The sequence below is a fragment of the Herpailurus yagouaroundi genome, unplaced genomic scaffold (assembly GCF_014898765.1).
Source record: "Herpailurus yagouaroundi ecotype Mexico unplaced genomic scaffold, PumYag 142, whole genome shotgun sequence".
NCBI classification, from domain to species: Eukaryota; Metazoa; Chordata; class Mammalia; order Carnivora; family Felidae; genus Herpailurus; species Herpailurus yagouaroundi.
In genome coordinates this window covers 10185594-10192654 of record NW_024412397.1, presented here as the reverse complement: position 1 = coordinate 10192654, position 7061 = coordinate 10185594, and the positions used below count along the sequence as shown (strand labels likewise).

General features: G+C 43.5%; 1 long non-coding RNA gene across 1 annotated transcript; it reads right to left on the bottom strand.

Moving 5' to 3' along the window:
- Positions 1–5326: 5326 nt before the first annotated feature.
- Positions 5327–6047, bottom strand: LOC121032617 (uncharacterized). Its single transcript, XR_005791389.1, has 2 exons — positions 5787–6047; positions 5327–5696 (listed from the first exon to the last, which is right to left on the bottom strand). It is a non-coding gene; the product is annotated as an uncharacterized LOC121032617 (long non-coding RNA).
- Positions 6048–7061: the final 1014 nt, after the last annotated feature.

Sequence of the window (7061 nt, the reverse complement as noted above, 5' to 3'; positions counted from 1 at the left end):
GGATGGTCCCCTATGTGACCCACAGTGGCTTCCAGCCTCATTTATGGGAGAGAGTACGAGATGGGGAAAAGAGGATCCTAAATGCAGAGATCCCTGTAATTGGCCGTGAAAGGGAGCTTTGGAAACTGCCTGGGAGTTAGCGTTGCCAAATGCGATGTAGTGCATAAAACTGCAGACCATTTCCTAGGGCAAAATGTGTGGATGGGGTTCTTTCGTTCTGTAGATCCAAAGTCCCCCCGTGATGCTAGGGCACAGTGACTCATGGAGAATCATCATTATGAGCTCTAAAATCTGCCAGGCAAATGTTCTAACGTTCTAACTTCCATCCGGTGCTTTTTCAGGTTTATCCACCTTAATGTGATCATTTTCATTTTACAGAAGAAAGCATTCAGGTACAGTGTGGTCTTTTGGTCCCCCCCCCCCCACCCCATGCATCGGCAGTGAAGCAGGATGCACCTAACTTCTCAGTATTTTCCAACAAACTTTCAGGCTAATTTGCTTTGAACAGGCATCATCCCCCATGTTGTGCATGCGTTGCAATAAATAAGAGCTACTGCGAAACAATTCAAATCATTGGCAGAAAGGGTGGTAGGTAAGTGGCACTATGAAAAATAAATAGAGTCTTATTTCCTGGGAACTAAAAATGGATAACTATTGCTGCTTCTTCCACATGTGGAGAAGGTACAAAGTTAGTTAATTATGAATAATGCATTCAACCATACAAGGGATGAGCTATATGTTATGTTATTGCACATTAAAAACTTTTATGAGTGTGGCAAGAGACACATATGCCAACAGCTGTTAAATTCAGAATCCTAGAGCCGTATCTTATTTTAATATAAGTGGAGAACAGTACAATCTATCGCTTGAATTTCCCCCTATATACAAGTTCTTAAATCTACACGAGCTTTCGCTTGGGATTTCAAAGAATTTATGAAAATGTGTTTGCTTTATTTGAATATCTTCCAGCCCTATCCCCAGCCACCCTACTTACAGCAGAGATGATGCTTTCTGGACTAGATTCCCCCAGGCGGGAGCCTGCCTGCCCACCTACCCTCCTTCCTTCTTTTCCTTCTTTTCTTTTCTTTCTTTTCTTTTCTTTTTTTTTTTTTTTAATTCTCATCACCTATCCCAGAGCCCAGCACTTTATCTTGAGTGTGTGTTGAACGTCGAACATGAATTATCACCCTCATTATATGGCAGAAGAGGAAAAAGTCATAAATGTCTAAGGTGGGCTGCTGAATGCTGAGCAGAATCAGAAACTCTTTTTCTCCAGCTGTGCTGAGAAGCTTGCTACCGCACAATCATAGTTGGAGCTTTGTCTTGGGGTGACTTAATTCAAATGAAAACTACAACTGGGAAGTTGGCCAACATTTTAAGGAGAATTTCTGCAAGAATTTCATGTCTTAAGATAGGTAAATTCCAAGTTCTGAGCCTTAGAACATAAGGTGAATACTGCATCGCCTTACAGATAGATAAAACGCAAGCCATAAAACAAGCCAAGACACTACATAAAGTCCCTCAGCTGAAATCTTACTTGTTCATCATCTATTATTCTGGTGGACTCTTAATAATTGGGGCAAAGATACGTAAGAACTAATTGCTGTGCATTCAGCAACTGGCCACACCCAGATCCCCAGTGTATGGTCTTGTGCAGAGAGCAGACTTTTGAATCTGGGGGTGACTTTGTTAATTTTCTTTAGCATAACCCTTCCTTGAGATGGTTTTGGCTGTGAGAGCTCAGACGCAGATTTCCTGAACCACTTACCAAGGCCAGATGTATATTATATTGATCCATGAACACTGTGAGAACGAGTGTTTTCCCCAGAGTTTGGGGAGATAGCAGCTGCGATTGTGCAGAAACAGACACCAAACTTAAGCTGCAAATTTTATTGCACAATTGGCCAGCGGTAATAGGCCGCACCAATAATAAAGACAAAACCAGAGATTTAAAGCAGGCAGTAGAATCTAGAAATAATCTTTCTGCAATCGCTTTGAATACAAAACGTCTCAAAATGACAGGGAATTTGCCTGCAGAGTTGCTAATGAAGATGTGGCTGAGTGTGCCCTGAGTTTGTTTATCCGGCTGTACAAGGGTCTGCATGACAGTAACTGGATTTATAAAAATTTAAAAATACCACAGCCAAATTCTGAGGAAAGAAGTTTCCCCATAAGTCCACTAAAACCCCGTATTCAGAAATGGGAAGCTTCCTTGCTACTGCATCTGCAAACATGCACTTTCTCTTTCACTGTGAAAAGAAAAATTTTAAGCAAGGTGAAACTTACAAGGGGAGCCCAAAATGGGGCTATTCCTCTCTCCCTGTGTCCCCTGCCCCCGGACCCCCACCCTCTTCACCTCCCCCATCCCCCCACCCCTCCGCACCCCGGTCTCATACTGGTGGTTCTCACTGGAGCTAATTTGGCAACGTCTGGAGAAATTTTTGATGTCCCAGCTGGGGGATGCAGGACTGCTGGCATCCAGAGCGTAGAGGCCAGGGATGCTGTTAGACATCCTACAATGCACAGAACACCCCTGCACCTAACCCCGAAGGGTTAGCCAGCCCAGAATGTCGATACTGCTGAATTTGAGAAAGCTTGTCCTGGCCTACTGACTCTAAAAAGTATGTGCGTGTTTTTGGTGGTTGTTCAAATCGAGTCTTGAAGTATCCCCTGGACTTTCTATCACCTTTTGGCAGTGGTTCCAAAGCCAGCTGTTACCCAGTTGGTTCACACATGCCTTTCTGTTTACCAGATACGCGTCTGTTTCTCTTTGTTTGACCAAAAACACCCTAAGCCCAGCTACGTCACCTCGAATAAAAGCCTGGGCGGACTTCCAGGCACAACTGGCAATTAGTCAGTTGCTACTAAACAATAAGGGGAAGATGTGACTTTATGGTTAGGAGAAATGCTCTTCTGATGAAAACTCTCATCCCTTCACACACAGGCATACCTACACATGTACGTGCATACCCCAGGCACCTTTATTATTATCTGAACTTTGTCCTATAAGATAGTGACTGCAGATTAAAATTCTTGAACCTCCCAAGATCAGAAAGATCAGGGTGTTGTTTAAAATGCCAATCTTTCGGGGCGCCTGGGTGGCTCAGTCGGTTAAGCGTCCGACTTCGGCTCAGGTCATGATCTCACGGTCCGTGAGTTCGAGCCCCACATCGGGCTCTGTGCTAACAGCTCAGAGCCTGGAGCCTCCTTCAGATTCTGTGCCTCCCTCTCTCTCTGACCCTCCCCCGTTCATGCTCTGTCTCTGTCTCAAAAATAAATAAACATTAAAAAAATTTTTTTTTTTAAATAAAATGCCAATCTTTCAAATCTGTCCCAGTCTATGGGTTAAAAATCTCTGGGTGTGTGACCCTGTGATCTGCACTTTTCAAATGCTCCCGAGGCGCACCCCAAATCTGAGTCACTGTTCTGAGACGAGGCTTCTCCTTCTTTTCCTCTCCACACACCTGGGGGCCATGTCTCTGAGGCTTTAGTTGGGTTGTGATGGCCACATCCCCAGGCTGACAGAAGCACAGGGCCTAACTAGGGGTAGGAGTTAGTGTTGTGTAACAGCCCGGAGACATGTGGGGAGCTGTTCTGCACCTAGCTTGATTTTTTAACTTGCTAATTGTTTGTTCACGCCCGAGAGTGTGAGGTAAATAAAATGCAGAAGATGGAGAAGAGAGAAAAAAATTAAGACAGCCTGGGAAGAGTGAAACTCATGTTGCCCCTTTTGGGGGCACACTGATTAAATGAAAGGTAGCAGAGAAGTTTGTCCTGGGTCCTTGGGTGGCCAACTTGTAATTCTTTACAAATTCCCCAGAAAAGAGTGAGAGTTTAGCTGTGGGCAGAAGACAGTCTGTTCTTCTGTAATGTCATCCAGTAACCTTCCCTCCTAGCTGTCACCTTGTCAGATCCAGCCCCCATATTCCCCAGTAGGCGTTCTCACTGGAAAGCCACTAGAAAGGACATCTCCAAGCTCCACCCATCCAAGGCCAGCAGAGTCCTCTCTTCGCTTTTGAGCCTTTGCTTCATTCTTCAACTTTTGAAGATCAGCCTTACCAGGTCTGTCATGGGGACTGGGCTAAATGCGGCCACCCCTTAGCACCAGTTTATATTGCCTTGATTCCGCCATCAGGCAGAAAGAAATCATCCGTTTTGAAATCCGAGTTCAACGTCTCTGGGAAGAAAAGCTGATTGCACGGCATGGTTATGGTTATTGTGGGTTTGGGGTATCAATCATCATCAGAGAACAGAGTTGGCTCATATCTGAGAAGTAGCTACAGTAGAACGGTATGTCAGAGGGCCATGCTTTCCCCGAGAGGCATAAGGAATGCAGTGGGTTTAATGGTGGGTAAGAGAGGTGCTAGAAGTTGAGGTGGGGGTGGGAATAGCAGAAGGTAGGGTAGGAGGTTGGCATATACGCGCTTCAAAAATGTCCACACGCTGCATAATGCAGGCTGACTCCTCTTTCTTAGCACTCTTTGAAAATTATTTCTTTGGTAGGATTTATTAAATCTGTCTGGTCATAAAAATCACCTAGGAATGCTCCCTAAAAATACACAATGTGAAATCCCACCTTCGAATTATGGTGGGGAAGGGGGATGCAAGGGATTCATATTTTTAAATGTCATTTTGATCATGCAAAACAGGCAAATTACCCTTAGAGAGATAACCTTTTTAAAATATTGCCAGCCACTCATAATAGAGCATAAATTGGTTTCAGAGCCAGAGAGCAGTTTGACTGAGGATAAAAGGCAAATGGGAGTGAAGTTAGAGAGCCGCGTTGTCCTCGGTAGCCAGTCACCCCCTGTGTTACTTACATTAAAATTCATCAAGGCTAAATAAAACGAAAAATTTGGTTTCTTAATTCAGCAACACTTGTGATTAGTGGCTGTAATGCTGAATAGCACAGATTAGAGCACTCCCTTTGCTGCAGAAAGTTCTATTGGACAACACTACAGAGAAAGGAGCGAGGAGGGAGAATGGTATTATAGTATTTACGGCAGAAGTCCCCAGCCATACGCCTATGCAGAGTGGATACGTGCTTATCATAACAGGGAAGATGATGTTGACGTGCTGATGTTAACGAGAACAATGGCACTTCTTGAGCGTGTATTGTATCACCCTCTAAACAACCTAAACACTGACGGTGGTACCACAGGGTCTCGCTGGGTAATGTACGTGGGTGCAGAGAGCAAGTTGACTGCTGTCGTGTGGAATTTGGGGCCCCATATAGCCAGATAGTCTGATTTTTGCAAAGAAAGCCAGAAATCTGGGTTATGATATGAAATAAACTGATTTTTTAATGGCTTCATTTTTTTTTTTTTTTTTGAAAACACCGCGAAGGCCAAATAAAATAGGACTGCAAGATGAATTCAGATCATAAAATGGAAGGTTTTGACTTTTGATTTAGAAGCTGGACGCACTGAAAATTAATTTCCTGATTTTTATCTTTGTTAGACCAATTCTATCCCAGGAATTCCACTTTCATTTTAATACTGGAGAGAAAAGTGCCATTCTTTCTATTAAATTATCTACTATTACAACCTCTCTCGGTCTGGAACAAAGATTGGTGATGTATTCAAATAAGAATACTTATATCTGCAGAAATGCGTGATACTTCTTTCTTCACCTATTCAATAAACATTCACTAAGTGCTCCAAAATGTACCATGCCAGGAACTCGTTGGGAAACCTCTATGGGGAAAAAAAAAAAAATTACCAGCCAAATGGAGCTTATCTAACCTTATGGACAGAAAAGGCATAATGAAAAGGCATCGTACTTACGAATCATTGCTTCAGTTGTTTTCTGTATTTGGAGCATTACTTCATAAGGTTTAAATATCTTTGAAGGATACTCCATATCTCACTGCCTCTTATTTTCAAAAGCACATTTGCACTGATGAGGATGGAAGGATTAGGAGTGACTCGGGAACTGAGAAAATGGATAAAAATCTAAACGTTGTGAGAAATCTCTAGGATGTTTGCATTTTTTTCAGAGCTGCACCCCTTCTGTTAGAATACCTGGAGTCCAGCCAGGCACCAGGCAAGCTGGCTGACTACTGCAGAAAGGAATTCTGGATCCTCTCTTGCTGACCTGTTTCCAGACTTTCCAGCACAGCTAGCCAGAGATTTCCTATAGACAATGAGGGAATTCAAACACCACGAATGTGGCAGCTCAGCTATTTATCTGGGGACCTTTGGGGATGAGACCGAGCCGTTTTCCGGCAGCTGGCCGCAACACAGGCCACTGAGAAGGCTCAGGAGGAAAGAACAGGGCCAGGCCGTGGACCCAGGCCTCACCCTGGGCCAGACCTTTTTATCAGTTGATTCGGTCAAACCCAAAAAAGCAAGATAAAAATCATGTCTCTTATTAGTAATCATTTTAAACATTAAAAAAAAAAAAAAAGACAGAGAGAGAGAGAGAGAGATGGATAGAACAGTGTTTTCCTCTAAGTCCTTGATGACAAGAAGCACCAAAGGCACTCGAAAATTCCCTGTGCTAGAAATGAAGATTCAGAGGCTGAGAGGAAATCAGAAATCCGGTGTTCTTCGTCCGTACAGCAAGTGATTATTATCACCGAAAAACTAGGGTAAAGAGTGATTCTCTCCCGGTCACAGCCTTCCTCCCAAACCAACTAGTTGCACGTTAGCTAGCTTGTTTACATGCCTCGACTTTTGAGTGATGTGGTCCTGGGTTTGAATCCACGCTCCAAGTCTCTGTTGTAGATTGTTGTGAGACATTGGGCTGGTTATGTAACTTCTCTGACTATATGCCCTCACCTTTAAAAATGGGGTGGGAAATTTTCTAACTGCAAAGGACAGTTGGGAAGCTTAACTGAGAAGAAACAGGCAGCCCTTAGTACAGAGCTCTGGGGATGAGGCAGGGAAAGCTCTTTGCGGCTAAAAAGCAATCGTACGTAATGCGTCTCATTTAATGCTTCTAATGCTCCTGTGAATGATGGACGGTTAACTCGCTTTTGTAGACAAGCATACCTAATTTCGTTACTCTTGGCTTTATTGTGCTTCACGAATACTGCATTTGGTGCAAACTTAAGGGTC